Source organism: Arvicanthis niloticus, chromosome 8 (assembly GCF_011762505.2).
Source record: "Arvicanthis niloticus isolate mArvNil1 chromosome 8, mArvNil1.pat.X, whole genome shotgun sequence".
Lineage (NCBI taxonomy): Eukaryota > Metazoa > Chordata > Mammalia > Rodentia > Muridae > Arvicanthis > Arvicanthis niloticus.
Genome location: NC_047665.1, coordinates 83,592,656 through 83,610,687, shown reverse-complemented (window position 1 = coordinate 83,610,687; position 18,032 = coordinate 83,592,656).

Below are 18,032 nucleotides of genomic sequence, written 5' to 3'. Positions count from 1 at the left end.
TCAGGCATTGATTAGGTCTCTGTTTATATCTATACCATATTCCTCTAATCTATACTGCTTGGTAGGGAGAGAGATGTGCTGAGTGACATATCATGAGGTGGTGTGGCAGTGTTGTTTTCTGCCCTGCTTTATTACTTCATTTATATCGAGCACTCTCTGCATGTAGCCTCACCTTTAAGCAGTCACTAAGCATGATACGGATTTTGTCTGGAAGCCTTCCTAGTGAAAGCAACCACACTGATTCCTCTGTCAACTGTACTCTCCTTGAACATTCACTGTACATTCAGTCTGTCATGGTGAGCTGTTTCTGAAGTTTGTGACTGTCTGATCACAAAGGGAGTCATCTCCCCAAGATGCTGAAAAGATTGTCATTTGGCTTTTCCCACTGGTGCCAAATATAGTCAAGACATGAGCCTTTGGGGTTCTTATTCTTCCAAACTTCTGCGTGCCTCTAAACCCCCTAGCTGAAAAGGCCTGCTGAGTTGACAGGTGCCACGCCCCCCTCCACAAAGGAAGAGGGAATTCTTTTCAATCTCCATCCCCTTGGGGATGTCTTTGAGAAAGTGAGTACTGGCCGCGTTAGGGTAGCACACATCCCAGTCTCACTTTCCTCTCCTCATCCCTGCCTTCATCCCTGGAAACAGCAGCTTCAGTACCACATCCAGTCCAGCCATGAGCTTGAGTCAGGGACCAACCTAGGCACTGCTTATTACTCTATGGTCTTAGAATAGTCCCTATCGCCTCTACCAGTTCTAGCTGGCTCCAGGAAGTGACAGACAGCCCAATTCTGTGTAATGGCTTAATTATCATGTCAATGTGCATTCATTAGCATGGCAGCTGTCATTGTAAATGGGGGAGCCAAGGGGTCCTGGAGCCCCTGGGGTCAGCCTAATTGATGTAATGAACAGAATACTGTATTTATTCTACAATGGTTGGGTATTCTCTCCTGACCCAGGAAGGGCATCAGTGCTTACCCAATCGATAGCAGCTGAATTTTCATCAGCAAAGATGGGACATGATCCCTAGGCCTGACTCCTCCAGGCCAGCCAAGAGAGCTGCAGGTGTGCATTTCTAAGTCTCCCAGGGATAGACAACAGCACTGGAGCCGTGAATCTGAGAAAACATATACGTTAATCCATGGTAAGTATAAAGCTAATTTCTACTTTCCCCTGGTTTTGATAAAGTCATATAACGTTAACCATGTACACTGCTGTAACTCTCTTCCAGCTGGATCAGAGCATGAAACATCTGCATGTTAAATGTGCAGTGACCGCTGACTGCCATGTGTTTCTCTAAACAGTGTTATTAGGGCATTTAATTCTTCCAGCTTTCAGTCCTTTTCCAATTAACTATTGCTATATAACCAATTGCTCTGTGTCTAAAGCCAACCCCTTCTTGCTAGTGTTTATCACAATTCTGTGGGTTAGGTACTAGAATAAGATTTCTCTTTGTTGTATAAAGTCTGGAAACAACAGTCATGATGATTCCTAGGGTTACTACAGCTAGAAGCTGCCTCTCTCCAAACACACAACCTCTTCAAGTCTAGCCTAGACTTCAATGTGGTAAGGTGGCCTCAGGCAGTCTTTTCTATGGCACTTTAGGGCTTCACAAAACAAAAACAAACAAACAAAAAAACAAAACAAAACAGAAGGTGATCATCCCTTGAAGATTATTCATGGAACAATGAGATACACCAGAGATGCACCCAGACATAATCTGCAGCCAATCGAAAGTCTTTATAACAGCTGGCCGTGACAAGGGTCCAGAGCTTAGGGTTTTTAAAGGTTAAAAGGTATGTCCTGATATCTCAGCAGCTGCCTGTGGGATTGGTGGAAGCTTCATAGAAACAAGCTGTTTAACAGAAGCTAAGATAAGCAGTTAGCTAGAGTGGGTTTTATATAAGCAGGCAGTTTAACAGAAACGGAGATAAGTTAGATGGGACATTCTGTCCTCAGATCCTAGACTAGAGTTTGGTAATTTTCCATGGGATTCTCTATCACGAAGATAACAATCTACTTAAACCTGAAATGGCCTTAACAAGAATACAAGATAGAGGGACCTCTGCACTGTCCTGCTCTGCCACACAGTGATACTTGTCTAGACCTCACTGGTTAAATCAATTCTAAGCCAGTTCAGATTTAAGGAGTGGGAGGGAAGTTGAAGCCTCTTGAATAGAGAAGACTTTGAAGAGATCTCTGATGCACAACAGGTATTAAGGTTGTTCACATATACAGACCAAGGCCCAGGGAAAGAGTGTGGACTGGCTGAGGTTGTTCAACTGAAGAGTGTAGTATACCAGGCTTTGGCCTTACATAGCCTAGCTCTTGAATACTTAACTGTTTATTATGAATAATTCATTTTATTCTTAGACTTTAACTTATATAATGTGAGGGTCTTGGTCTATGTTCTTCAAAACTTTCTTATAAGTGCCTCTACTTCTATAAGGCTTTGATTTCCTGCCTTGAAACTACTCAGGGGTGGACACCCTCCCTGGACATGTCCAGGGCCTGAGAAGGAGCCAGTACTAACTCAAGACTTCATGCAGAGAGGAACTGCCTTGACAGCATTAAATTGTCCCAATCTCAAGTTGATCTGCCTTCTGAAGAATGAGGTTGTGGGACCTGCAGGGGAATTGTTCTATTAGGCAAACAAAGAACTTAACAGTGGTCTTGGCTCACAAGAGACAATCACCCTTTGTGACCTATTTAACTTCCTGAATCCCAGTGTCTTCATCTACAAATAAATGAAGTTGACTAAGTCTAAGAGCAAAAGGCTTCACTTTTTTTTTCTTTAAGTAGTTGGTAGTTGCTTCCCAGGGTGGCCACTGTATGGGCTTCTTGGAATTCGATGGTAGCTTTCCAGGACATGGTGTTATAAGCTTTACATGGATTTAGATTCTAGGCCTTCATTTAGATCCTTAAAACTCCACCTGCATTTTCCAAAGTTCCCTTCTCACCTATAAAGTCTAGGGCCACAGGCTTCAAGAAATTGATAGGTGCTTTAAATGACACAGTGTGAGTAGACCTGTCATCTCAGGAACCAGCCACACAGGATGTACTAAATCAGGCTCACTGAATCCAAATGCCTCAGCACAATTGGGACACAGAGTGACACCAAGAAAGACCTGCAGTTTTCTGAATAATCTTGTGAAAAGTAGCAAAGTAGCCAATTGCATGTTTTAACAGCCTGTGACTCAAAGTAAACTTTCAAGCTATATTTAGTGTTATAGGTGGGATGAAATATAAAACTACAAAGTAAATGCACTATTATCTTTTTTAAAAAGTAGAAATCATATCTACCTACAAAAAGATACATCATGGCAGAAATTCATTAATTTACTAAATACAGTAAGATAAACATTGGGAACATGGCATGGGAAGGTGTTCAGCTACATCACTCTTATTCTGTTTGGAAAATTTAAGCTGGGGGGAAGTAACCAATGAACTGAAGTGAGAGAGGAAAACCAATTCATTCATTTTTCTTCAGCAGAGAATGCATTTCTGAGCAGATTCTGTGAATGAGAACAAGGCCTGGTAAGGAAACCCACCCACAACAGCCCCACACTGAACTTCAAATTTAGAGCATCCAGTCTGTAAGTGGTTGGATCTCATATTGCTGCTACATGCTAGGTACCACAAGCCAGCCTCTGAACATTCACCTCCTCCCTTGATCCCCACAGTAAACCCACTGGGAAATTCCTCGCAGTAAGGGACTATGAGGTGCGATGGTTCAACTTAAAAATTTTCAGTTTTCTTTTATGTTCCAGAAGTTTTTATTTTTAATTTTGTGTGTGTGTGTGTGTGTGTGTGTGTGTGTTTCTGTGTGTGAGTATGTGCATATGACTGCAGATGCCCTGTGAGGCCAGAGACACCTGATCTCCCCGGGTCTGTGATTACAAACAATTGTGGCACCTGAGACAGCGCTGGGTATCAATCTCTGGTTCTCTGTAAAAGCAGTGGAGCTCTTACTGCTGAGCCATTCCCTTGGCCCATATTTTTTAATTTTATGATGAAAAAAATCACATCCATGCATCATATGTTCTTTCCTTTCAGTAAAGTACTCAATAACCTGCATGAGTAAAGTAAGCTTTGTTATAAAGTAAGCTTTGTTATAGATGATTGCATCACTTAAAGGAAACGGGTGTTTTAAACATGCTTAAGGTACAGTACATTAGATACACTAATGCATTTGTGAACATAGTTTAACTTATTATGGGATTATCAGAACATCACTCCACTGTTAAGTTAAGGAGCATCATCTATCCATATTGTCATTTTCCAGGAAGGAGATCCAGAAATTCCCAAGGTCTGAAAACTAAGACTAAATTCAACTAACCCTATCAAATCCTAGGACCTTCTTTTCTAACCACATTGTCTTTGAGCAACAGACGTTGCCAATGTGACATTTTAACAGAGAAACTACTGTCTTCTAAGCCACATTGACCTGAAGAATGTTGGAACCAGGAAGTCCTTCCTTCAAATTCCAAACCTAGTTTTTTCCTGTCCCCATGACATTGGGCAAGTTACTAACTCACTTGAGTCTTAGTCTCCTCATCAGTAAAGTATACATTTCAAAAGTAATATTGCATATCATGTTTCATAACTGTGTGGTATGAGCTAATAATTGCCCATTTTCTGTTCTTTAAAACAGGATTTAACATAGCAAGACTTCATTCAGTTCTTAGCTTCATTGAGAGACTTAGCATAGACCACAGGACTAGAAACCTCAGAGATCTAACCCGTGCTATGCAATCCACAGAAACCTCTCTCTGGCCAACAGCAGGCTTCTTTATCTGTACACTCCACAGCCACAGACTCAACAGACTGCAGGTCAAAAATACTCACAAAGAAAAAGCTGTGTCTGTACTGAACATGCTTTTTTCTTGTCACTACTCAAACAATATAGTGTCATGATTATCTATATATGGGGATACTACTATCAGACATTGGAAGTACCCTAGAGAAGATTTACAGAACCCTGGAAGATGGATGTATGTCATTTGTAAACACTTCATGATTTTATTTTGTTTGTTTGTTTTTGTTTTTTGAGACAGGGTTTCTCTGTGTAGCCCTGGCTGTCCTGGAACTCACTCTGTAGACCAGGCTGGCCTCAAACTCAGAAATCCGCCTGCCTCTGCCTCCCAAGTGCTGGGATTAAAGGCGTGTGCCACCACTGTCGGCCATGGTTTTATATAAAGCACTTAACATCCTTGTATTTTGATATCTGGAAACTTTCCCTTGCAGATATTTTACTTGGTTATATGTACCCTCTTGTGCTTGGGATTTGTTGAGGTTAAAAGAGGAGGAGGAAAAGGGGGAAGAAAAAGAGGAGAAGGAGGAAGAGGAGAAGGAAGAGGAGAAAAGGGAGAGGGAGAAGGAGGAGAAGGAGGAGAAAGAGAAGGAGGAAGAGGAGAAGAAGAAGAAACTAAAAAAATTCAGGACATGAAAAGCTAGGGAGAATACAAATATATCAATAATGTCTACAAATGGAAGTTCTGTCTTTTTCTCATAACAGGTGGGCTCATCTGTGAATCTCTTTAAACAGCCATTTCTTCTGAGTGGGCAGCACTCCCTGCAGATTCTTCCTAACTTCTGAGGCTTTGCTGACTTTCACTGGCCGATGTCCCTTTCTTTTCTAACACCCACTTTGCATCGTAACCAGATGCAGACTGCCATCGCCTCCCCTACCTTCCACTGGGAATGATCTCTTTATCAATAATTTGATCCGGGAGACCAGTGGGTGACTTTTTAGTGCCCTCGACACCAGTACAGATGGGAGCTTTGGATCCCCAGTGTAATTCTGGCCTGAAATGTTACCAGGAGCCCCATGGCTCTTCAATTACCTCCCTTGGCCTGTCAAGACCACAGCATCTCAAATTCAGTTAGCTGGTCTTTGGGTCTCAGCCAAGGCCCAGCCTCTGTTCCTAATGACAGCCAGCTGAGGGGACACTGAGAGGGGCTAAATTCAATTTGCAGCCCTTCTAATGAGATTAGAGGAGCAGGGTTTTTTATTTTCTCCAAAGTTTGCCATGGGTAGAATGAATGATGGCCCAGGGATGAGCTGTCAACATCAACAAAGGCTCTGAGTTTTGAGTGGGGGATGGGAGGCAGCCATTCGAAAAAGAGGAGGAGATTTTAGACAACCAAGAAGCCCTGAGTTACTCGCTCAGCAGATGACAACATCTGGTTCATACACTATCACTCTGAGGACCGGATACAAAGTCAGGAGTGAATCCTAAGGAAAGGCAGGTATCAGTCATAAATAATACTTTCAAGTGAATCTTTGGTTTTTCTCTGCTTCTAAAGTCTTTCCCACCATTTTTAAAAAACTAATGTTCAAGAAGTCAGTCAGCAAACTATGTTTATTTAGTTGGTCAGTTCAGAAACATCTCAAATAAAAGAACAAGTTTCCCATTACTCTGCTTCCTGGAACAGCATCTCCTTCTGGGCCATCTCTTGGCCAGATAGACCTGTGGGTCTCCCAGTCAAATAGCTTCTATTAAGCTCAAGTCTAGAGACAGCTAGCATCTGAGAGGCTCACTTTGTTGTGGGTGGCAGTGGGGGGGGGTAAGGAAGGACTTCACAGGGTGTGGAATGGCTTTGGGTGAGGTCTTTGGCAAAGTCACTTGTTGAACATTACCTTTAGCACCTATCTGTTTTGGCAGTGTCCCTGTTCTGAATGTCTCAGAAGAATTAAAGAGGGGCTGATATTCTTCAGGGTGAGGAGTAAGGAAGGCCATTAGGCAATCAAAACAACGTGGTTTGGGGGATGGCCTTGAACTGTAACTAGGAAGAGAATGGCATAGAGAAAAGAGAGAGACCCAGAGACTCAGACACTGACCTTGGCTGGAAGTGTCAGAGCCATTCTTAGTGTGGACGGCAGTATTTCTGTCTGTTTGCTCTGCGTATGAATTTGCCTGCTGTCTTGTCTCAAAGCTCTTGAGAGATGATCCATGCATAGGCTGCATTCAAATTCTCTATTGACATTGTAACCCCACACTGGGTCCTATTGTAGCCTGGAAATTTAGGGTAGCCTGCACTTAGAAATTTGTCTCCAGAGTATGAGCTGGACCTCACATGCCTTGTCTCCTGTTTACCTAGACTCTTCTTAAAGTCTAGCACCTAGAACAATGGTGAAAACCAAGGATCAAGAGTTACTATGGTCTTTTTGCATTTCCTTTAAATGTGGAAACCCAGCCAAACCAAGATCATTTCTCAGCTAGAAAAAAAAATCAACTTCAGCCTAGACTCATGTAAATGCATCCTGGGTACTCGCTAACTATCCGCTAAAATGAGTTCATAAGATTCAATGTGGGAAACATGTTAGATAAATGTAATGAAATGGGATGGTATTTTTTATATAGAGGGAAGCTCACATCCAAGGTCTTGTCGTCTGTGTTCTCATTCATTTGTGATAGACAAGTCTCAACCCACTGCAGGATCAAGGTCAGCTCTTCAGGGTCTTAGGTGACCCAGGATGCCCTGATATCACATGGACTCATCTACCTGCCTGCCTATTGGTGGATGCTATTGATGGTTACAAGCCAGGAGGGAGAGTCTGCTAGGTCCACAGTCTGATCTTGACCAGTCTACAAATCTCCGAACCAGTACATCTGAGGAAATATTATTGGCCTGAAGTCTCAGAGAATATCATCCACACAAAACAGAACACAAAAATACACCAGCTATGAAGGATCATGCTGAATTTGGGGCATGGATTAAATTTAAACCAGAAGTGGGACCATAAACTGAATTAAGAATTGAGTATTTTCAAGTCCAATGTTGCTGAGAAATGACTTCATATATCAGGACTACAAAGCCAGAGAAACTCTGTGGTCTGTCTGTGATGGGCTACTTTTAGGTTTGCATTTGTTTCTGTTAATAATTGCTTCTGTACTTTTTTTCTGATTTTATTGAATCCAATTTAAATTCCTATTAAAACAAACAAGCAAACACCCCACCATGGTACACACACCTTTAATCCCAGAACTTGGGAAGCAAAGGCAGGTGGAGCTCCATAATCAGCCTGGTCTACATAATGAGTTCCATGCCAAGATTACATAGTGAGCTCTGTGTAACAACACAAGCAGAAACAATAATAAACCCCACCCTTCTGTCTGTCTGTTCTGGTTAGTTTTTACTGTCAAGTTGATTTAAGCTGAAGTCATGTGGGAAAGGGGAACTTCAGTTGAAGAACTGCCCATAGTCTACATCTTTGAAAGAATGTCTTGATGACTGATTGATGTGGGAGGACCCAGACCCTGTAGGTGGTGTCATCTCTGGACAGGTAGTTCTGGGATACATAAGAAAGCTAGCTGAACCCAAGCCTAGGAATGAGCCACTAAGCAGTGTTCTTCCACGATTTTTGCTTTAGTTCTGCCTTGAGCTTCTTCTCTGCCTTCCTTCAGTGATGAATTGCGACCTAGAAGTATAAGCCAAATAATCCCTTTCCTCCCCTAAGTTGCTTTTGGTCAGGATGTTTTATCACAGCAAGAAAAACCAAAGTAGTTCACTGTCCCAGTTAGAAAGAGATATCAGGTATTCAACCCATAGTCCTTTGGCTTCTGGAACTCTCTAATATACTTTCGAAAACAGGCTTTTTATGTAACAATGAGGAAGACCTATTCCTGTAGAGTACTGCCCAGGGTCTTGCAGCATTGGACTGTGAGCCAGCATCTGTGGCAGGCAAAAGACACAGGACTAGCCAGCCTCATTAATCAGCTCTGCCCTAGGAAACCTCAGCTCATGTGCCTCATTCCTATCTCAGGCTGACAGAAGTGGAGAAATGATCTCTGGGGGTAGAAGACACAATGACAAAAACACCCAATGACCAGCTCTCAATTCATGATGCTTATTAGTGGAAAAGCAGCTCCCTGGGAATGAAGGCTTCATTTTAAGTTGTTTTACAATCAAGGGTGGCTTTGTGGCTATTCTCCTATAGGAGGGAGTCTCACAGATCTATGAAGAAAGTGATAGTCTTAGAATACCCAGGCCACAAAGCCCTACAGACTGTTCAGCCGACAAATAACAGAAGCTTACTTGTCCCACGTCTGGAAGATTCAGCATCTGGTAAGGGCTCTCATCCCGACTCACAGATAGAATCTTCCTGTATCTTCCTATGGTAGAAGGGACAGGCAACTATCTAGGGCATCCTTATGGCAGACTTTAATTTCATTCTCGAGAATGACAGTCTTCTATCCCAAAGGCTTCCTTCCCAAAGATTATTTTATTTCTCATCATGTTTCAGGTGTGAATTTTAAAGGAATACAAGCACAGGTACCTTATCCCATTACAAGGTGAGGAAACAGAATGCCCAGGCTTGAGTTGCCCACTTTTAAGCAAGAGCTAGCCTAGGATGTAGCTGCATATCTTACTGTTGTCAGAAGCATTGTCTGTCCACTCCATATTTGACCTTAACATTCATTCTTTCTTCACAGAATGACTTGTTCCCTTTTTCTGTGGTCCTCCACCCCCACCCCAGCTCAGTAGAGAGCTCCAGATTCATCCACTCATTTTCTGATGGAAACCTTCACAACCACTAAGTCAGAGTCTCTGGGGTTCTTGAATAGCACCTTTGTACAGCCTGGGAAAACACTTAACATGGAGGATATATCCATGGTCCTTCTGTTGCTGGTCCTCGTAGGCTAGGAAGTTGCTCTTTCTATCCCAGCATCCTCTTATATGATAATGAGTTCTCATAATCAGGTTCTAATTCTCCAGTGTCCAAATCTCAGGCTTGTTCTCTGATGTTTTGCTTTCCTTTACACGTTACGTTTGCTTTTGTTCCTCCTTCGTTGCTGTACAGTAGAGTTACACTCTGGTGTGATGACTAGTTTTTTCCAATGTGAAAGCTCACCCAGTGCCTGCTGGATTTGCTAAGACCCGCCCCTCTCAAGGCGATGCCAGACTAGAGGATGGAGCCCTGGGTCTCTTCACTTTGCGCCACATTATCACAGAAAGGTGGATTAGGAGTTATCTCCGCTCTGCTTTCTCTCAGCTCCTTGGCAACCCAGCCACTTCGATATAAATACACACCAGAAACGTGCATTGCCTCATACTTCAGCCAGAGCCTTCAGAGGCCCCAGTGCAGATACCACCTTGGAGCAAGAACATCAGGGGATCCCCAGGACCAGGAGTGCCAGCCTTGTGCTTCAAGGTCAAACATGGCACCCATCAAATAAAATGCTTGTGAGCCTTGATAATTCCCTGACACCCATCCCACAGGCTCAAGCCCTTTAATCTCCCTGGATAGCCAAATATTTCACAGTTGACACATATGCTGTTTGCATTCTTTATAAGTAAACAAAGGGCCAGATGACCTTTCCTATCTGTTTTTAGAGCCTTTTCGTCTCCTCCTGGCGGCTGTTCATGCAGCACGGTCAAGCTGAACTTTCACTGGTTTGGGTGCCGGCTGTATGAAAACAAAGTGAGGTTTTCGAAGGTCTCCCAATCGATCAAACACATAACATAGCTGGATTAATGGCCAAGTAGCAGTATGTAAGATTCTATATCTAACGAGAGGAATCATACACCAGAGCACTTGAAAAGCCATATTAGCTCTGCTGTCCTGAGTAACTTTAAATATGCAGAAGGACGATGCAAATCAGGCCTGGCAGTAGTATGGATTTGGTAGCTTGCAGTTCCCTTCTCTAAAGCACTGTTCTGGGCAAGTTCATTACATCACCCATAAATTTGACACAGGCCTAAGGATACAGATATTAACTTTGTAAGAAAAACTCTCTTGCTTGGGAGGGGGGCTAAGTATCAAATTCCCCAAATGCCCTTCGCCTATATAACCATTTTCTCCTGACTAAGCCACGAGGCACCATCACACATTTTCAAAACTCCAAGGGACCCAGAAAGAAAATACAATAGAGAGATCAGGGGCCTAAAATGCCAGACCTAAGAGAAGAACCAGAAGGAGTGTCATGTGTTCATTGTAAATATTTTAACGCTACATTCTTATCTCACTCTAGTGCTGTGTGCTGTCTTTTCTCTGATATTTGTAAATATTTAATATGCTGCAGCTCCATCCCTTTACTGACACAGAAAACATGAATAAATCCATGAAGACAGTGTCCTGTGTCCCCTAAGAGTAGTCCTCAAGGAGTGCCTAGCAATGGCTGTCCAGGTCATGCATCATGGGAGGGCCTGACTCATCTCAGGGTCAGGAAGGAGAAGTCATTGTCCACCCTGAGCAAAAGTCCCCTTTTGTAGTTAGCTAGAGTGATGCGCACATTCATGTACACGTGTGAGTAGGTACATGTATTTGAAAAAGAATCCATAACTATTTTCAATATCAACATATTTGTTTCTCAAACGAAACATAAGAATTTTCACTTAGTTTCCAGTTTTCGATTTCCTCATCACCCTAAACCTTATCAGAGGACCATATTTTCCTTACAAGCTGACCAAAAAAAAGCTTCCAGAAGCAACTATTTACCACAAGGGCGAGGAAGGTCAGAGTACAAGGGACGAAGGCAGCCACAGATGCCCTGACTCTGTGGAGACCTCCTGACTGGTGTCCTGGTCTCCAGTCAGTCTTCTTATTCCATTTCAGCATGGTTCCTCGAGAGGCCTACAACGAGGGGTTGGAGTTCTGCTCAGAGTGGACAGTGACCTTCCATCACCACACCAGCACGTGAGCTTTTCCTTGGAAAGGTAAAAGTTGGAGCCCAGCCCTGGACCCGGGCACTTGGCTTACATCTCTTGGCCATCAGAAACAAAGAAAGCATTTCTAGTACCTTAGAGAAGCATGTGGAGATAGCGTGTCAATGGGAGAGGGAAGATGCTCTGGGTGGCCCGTAGGTCCCTAGGGTGAATAGGGACCTGAGCTCAGGCTCTGCTGGCCCCAGAAGTTTGTTTCCTTGGAGAAGCTAAGAGGTAAATGGCTTTTTAAACTTGGTAGCTAACATTTTTAGATAATGTATTAGAAATTCATTAGGAACTCCTCGTGTAAGAGAACAAAGGCTTGCAGGTACGCACTCACGTACACATAATCACATGCACACACATGTGCATACATTCATAACTTCAGACACAACCTCGGGCAGAACACGTAACCAAGACTCCATCTGGATTTGGCTCAGCTGCCTGGCTTTCATGCCGAGGTGCCACGCCACACCTTACAGATTGCTGGTACTTAGTTTGCATGGGCCCTGCAGAAGGACAGCATTCAGAGGAGCCCTGCAGATGCATGGTAGTCTGTCGGGGCCTTGAGTTACTGTGTTGCAGAGAGCTCTATGACTGGCAGCCTTTTCTCCTTTACCCTTCCTCTTTCCCCATAGAAATTGCAGGGGGTTCTGTGGACTAACATTGAAAGCCTCAAGCAGAAGGTTCTCAGCCACTGGTTTCTGCACATGGGGCAGGTGAGATTTCAGTGCTGGAGCTTCATTCTCCAGAGAGTCTGTGTAGTAAGGCCAGTGTACCTGGCCTGGAACAAAGTGACTGCTGGAATTCCAGCTTAGCTGCTGATTGCCCTGGGAAAAGTCACATACCCTCTTCACTATTCTAGCTTCCTCAAGAATGAAACAAGAATCAAACAACATGACAGGACATTGTGAGGACTGGCTAGGAGAGACTCCACAGACAGTGAGGGCTTCCCCTCTGAAGGACAGAGGCCCTGAGGCAGTGTAAGCAAGAGCTACTGAAGGTCTCATTGGAATAAATTTCCATACACTTTTTTAAAATGTGGAGCTGGGAAGAATGGTGTCTGAAGGGGATGATAGGAAAGGCCTTCTATCCACTGCCCTGTGGGGAAGGACACAGTACAGGAAGCTCATAGCCATTTTAAAGTTCTGGTCTCTAAGCCTACATAGGTGCAATCTGCAGAGAGCTGGGCCTTCCCTCAGCTTTTTTTTAAATGGGTATACCATCCCTTCTCATTGAATTAGTCTTTGGGGAAGAGGAGATGGGCCTGAAGCCAAGAGGCACAGGTGTCTAAGCCAAGAGCAGCTGATCAAAGGGACCAGCTCCACAAACAGGACAGAAAATGGTAAAGCTAACCTGAGTCTTTTGATGGCTTGTCTAATTAAACATATGAGACAGGCTCCCATAGTCTGGTTGTCCAAATATCTCTTATCCAAATAGCATAAAATATTGAAGTATGTTGAGAAACATCTTTATCTGTATGTAATTCATTTAGATTCACTATAATAAACATACATGCAACGTGGTAGGATTTAGTGGGGTGGGTTAGGTGGTCCCTCAGGAAATCACAAGAACATGCTGTGTCCAAGGAGAGTGCAAATCACACCATCAGACAACTATTTAAGTCCCTCTTTGGATTTGAGGGTCATAAATAGTCTTTCCGTGATTTTCAGCTGTATTACTCAACTGAAATATGGAGGATTACTCTCTGCTCTCTGATTTGTCTTTGCATGTGTATGTGGATTTAAGGTGGACTTAACAGCTTTCTTGTATCTCATTTCTTGGATCTTTCCTCACTACGATCCTCGTTCTGCCTTTTGCCTTACCCTGTGTGTATCTGAAGATGTGTCCCTCATTAATTCAACTAATGCCTCGTAACTAATGTAAGTGATGTACAGTGAATAAGACAGACAATTTAAACTCCAAGAACAGTGGTTCCCAACCTTTCCTAGTAATTCAACCCTTTAATACAGTTCCTCATGTTGTGGTGACCCCAACCATAAAATTATTTTCCTTGCTACTTCATGAATGTAATTTTGCTACTGTTATAAATTGTAATGCAAATATCGGTGTTTTCCTACATGAAAGCGTCCTTCAATGAATCCACCAAGGGGTTGTGGCCCACAGGTTGAGAAACACAGCCCAAGGAGCTCACAGCCTAATGGGAAAATATACAGTGTGTGCAAAGTCTCAGTAAGGATAGGTTGTGGTATGGATGCTGTGGTGTGTTGCCTAGTTCTCCCTTAGAGATGAGAGAAAACCATCCCATGTCTGCTGGAAGTTCTGCAGAGCCTTTTCCTAGACTGGTCCACACCCAGTGCCATCTCCCCTTCACTCTGCACAGCTCTGAGAGAATCTCTCCACCCCTGAGCTCTTCAGATGCGCAATCCAGCTTGGCCTCACCTTCATCTTCCGGGTGCCCGCTGACCCGTGAAGCGCCAGCATTCTGCTCCAAACCACGTCTCTTCTTCTGCCAACTCTAAAGCAGAAAAGAGGACTGTCTGGGAGATGACAGCCACCAGAAATAGGAATTGCTGGGAGGGCGATGGCGGGAACCGAGGGATATATTCTTGGAGCTGTGATTTTTCCTATTCCTCCTGGTATCATAGAGTTGGCAAGAAAAGAATGCCCCAAAAGGAAAATGACACTCTGATAAGAGGCTGGGAAACACTGACTGAAAGCTGTGAATATCAGTCCAACTTTGAACCGCACATCTGAGAACAGGACTGAGCCACCAGACAGAGCAGATAGGCATGGTTGTGCACAGACGAGCTGCTGCCAGCCCAGAGCTCATGCACCGCCTTTTTGAAATGAGCGATGCTTGCCAACAGCGTGATGGCCATAGCAGTTGGAGCTGAAGACAGAGGCGTCTTCACAGCAGAGTAATGGGAAATTAAGGAAGTATAGAAAATAAGAATTATAAAAAAAATTAAGGCAGATTTAAGATGAAATACAAGTTATAACAATTAAGTAGTTACAATTTTTAACAGGTAGCTTTATGTGAAGTAGAAAACTCAACTTAAACTCTAGTTTTAATTCACAAATACATTAAAGTAAAACTTTCATAAAAAGCAGTCCTCACCCTTGCGTTTACTGTTTCTTCCCACTCATTGCTTCCTAAAGATGAATAACCACTTTAAGAACATATTTAAGCATGGGGAAAAATCAGATTTAAAGCACTCCATTCCTGGTGGCACAGAGCACAGCAAAACCAGGTATATCAGGAGTGTTATGTGTGGCAAGAGAAGATGTTGGAGAACTGGAGCGTACGTACACAGTGGACCACTATGTAGCACTGAAAAGGAAAGAAGTCCTGTCAGCTTCGAGCATGGTTGAGCTTGGCATGATGGTTCTCTTCATATTAAACCACAGAGACAGAAATCTTCTCATCTTTAATGCACATTTCTATGTGGTTATCAAGGGCTTAGAGTAGTGTTTAGAAAAAAAAAAAACCCAAAATGACAACAAAAAACAAAATTTCATATTGCAAGATGAAGAGAAATCCTGAGATGTGTTGCCCTCAACACTAGTGAACTATGTACTTTAAAATGACTGAAATGGAACATTTAACATATGGTTTTAAACAAAAGAAAAGGATGGTAGAGAAGAGACACCAACCAAGACAAGAGGAGAAGGACATGGTGTCTGCGAGAGCTGTTAGGGAAGGAGAGCCCATGCTCTAGCAGATGCCTCAAAGGTTCAAGACCTTAATCCAAAACTACACACACACACACACACACACACACACACACACACACACAAAGCTCACTCACATGCATGCAAACACACACACAAGCTCACTCACATGCATGCACATACACACACAAACACACACATTCACATCTTTTCTTTCAAGTAAATTACATATTAGGGACAAAACTTCTTAAATGTAAAGGTTTTCCAAAGTAAAAGTAAGCCAGCCAGTCCTACAGGTCATATTTTAACTAAAATGTACCAACACAAAGTAAAAACTAACTATAAATGGTAACTTGTCTAATGTTTTAAATCCCCTCTGTCTATGCACACTGAAGAAAAATGGCCACATTAGTCATTTGCTAAGTGATATTTATAAGAATATATCATTCAAGATGTTTGGAACTTGGTAAAGGCTACAACAGAAAAATAGTAATTGCCCCATTACAAATAATTAGAAAATTACAATAGCAATGAATTCAAACGCAAAATGATGAAGAACTAAAATGTAAGAAAAGAAAAAGTTAGTAAAGGCAGGAGCAGGGACTATTTACAAAAGAATAGCAGTCAGAAATAAAACCTGCCTTCTTGAAACGATGAACATGGATAAATACCTAGCAACCGCAACTTAACAAGTGAAGCGAAAAATGCTGATAACGGGGAACATGGCCAGTTACAGGAGTTCATAGTGCCACACCGTGTCAGCCTCTGACTGGAGAATCCACACTCACTCCAAACACCAACTGAATTTCACTCAAAATGAAATGTAGTAATAAAATGTAAATTAACTTATAGCAAAGGGGTACATTATAAATCTGATTAATTGTATCATGTTAAAAAAACCTCCTATATAAAGGGGGAAATTGAAAATGACAAATTAGGGAGCAGTTGTGTTACCAAATGTTCCTAAGTCTTACATATTACATGTATGATGATATCAATAGAAGCAAATTTAATAAGACTGCTACTAAAAAAAAACCATGTGAACAGAGTCTAAAGTATCTGGATCTCCTTAGTTGGAGTTGGTGTGTCCATTTAATAATGACACACTTTTAACTTATTGAATTGAGAAACTCCTGGCCTCAGCATCCTTCGTTGCCTGTAATTCTTTGTGTGGGGTTGAGTCTCATTGGCCTCTCTGCCCCCGTCCTCTTGGGCATGTCTGTTGTTGTCTTTGTTCAGCTGACGTTTAGGCAGTCATGTCAGTGAGACACTACTGTGATTTAATTATACTATAATCTCAATAAGGAAAATAAATCATTTTTTAAAACACCGCTTATAGCATTAAAACTAAGAATACTACATCCGATTTAAAAAAAAAAAAGTTGCAGGGTTAGCAATTTTAAGGACATGTTTAAACATTTGTTAAATGATTTGTTAGGACTGTAAGGTGTATGTCTCATGTAGTAGTTGAGGTTAGCTTTAACATATTTTCTTAAAATGAACTCATGATTCTACTATAATTTTAGAAATTTATACTAAGTAAATCACAGGACAAATGTGCAAATATTTTTGCATAATGATTACTGTTATGTTGTTTTTTGTTGTTTTTTTTTTTAAATCCTGTCCTCAGCCTCTGACTGACCCTGGGGGAAGCTGCCCTTCCCGACCCTACCCCTATTCCCCTCTCTCCCACACCCTCTCCCTCCTTCCCTCTCTTTCTCTTCCTCCCTAATTCCTTCTTTCCTTCCTTTTTCCTCTCTCATTCCCTCCTTCCTTCCCTCCCTTCTCCCTCTCCTCTCACTCTTCCCTTCTTTCTCCCTTCCTCCTGACTGCAGACTCTTATAGCAAGCCTCAGCAGGCCCTTGATGAAATGTTCTTCTACCATGGCAGAGTGTACCCCTGTAAACTGTGAGCCAGCATAAACCATTGCCTATCTACTTGCTTCTGTCAGGAACTTTGTCGTAACAACGACAAAAGCTGTTGATTAATAGTAAAAATACTCTCATCTGTTGTTAAACATGGAGATGTGTACATGAGTGGGTGTTTACATAGCTTTACATGTACACATATGTATTTCCCTGTCGGTATTTTTTTCACTAGTTGGTAATATTTGGGTAAGTTACTTTGTTGATATTCTGAATTTCCATTCTTCAATTTGATGTGTTATTTTCAAAAAGACAAAGTAAATGAAACTTTTCCAAAGTGCATGCACTGGTTGTGCCTGAACTATATGTTTCTATAATACTCTGTCTTGCGTGTTTACATATTCACTTTTGCTTCTCTTGCCTTGATTCCTTTTAGGACAAGACACTGCTGATGTCTTAGCTCTTTGCATGGGAATCTTTACATTGTGAACACCATGAGCTATGGGCATTTCAAGGAGGAAAGAATGAAACAAGGAAGGGGGTAAGAAAGAAAGGATGCGAAATGGGAGAGAGGGAGGGAGAAAAGAGAAGAGAGGCAGAAAAGAAAAATGTTGAGAGGGACAAAGAGAAAAATGGGATGGAGAAAAAAAGGAAATAAGAAGAAAGACTATGAAAAAATACAGGCAGTGGGGAAGAGGAGGGACATTTAGTCAGAGTCGTCACTTCTGCTCAAGTCTAGGATTAGAAACCAAAGTCCCAACCACAGTTGCAGTCTCTGTCCTGTCCACATCTCTGCAGTTTGGCTCTCTTCCTGATACCTTTGATGCTGCTGGGTGAACCAGCCATTTAGGGCTCCAACCACTAGAGCCCAGTTCAAGAAAAG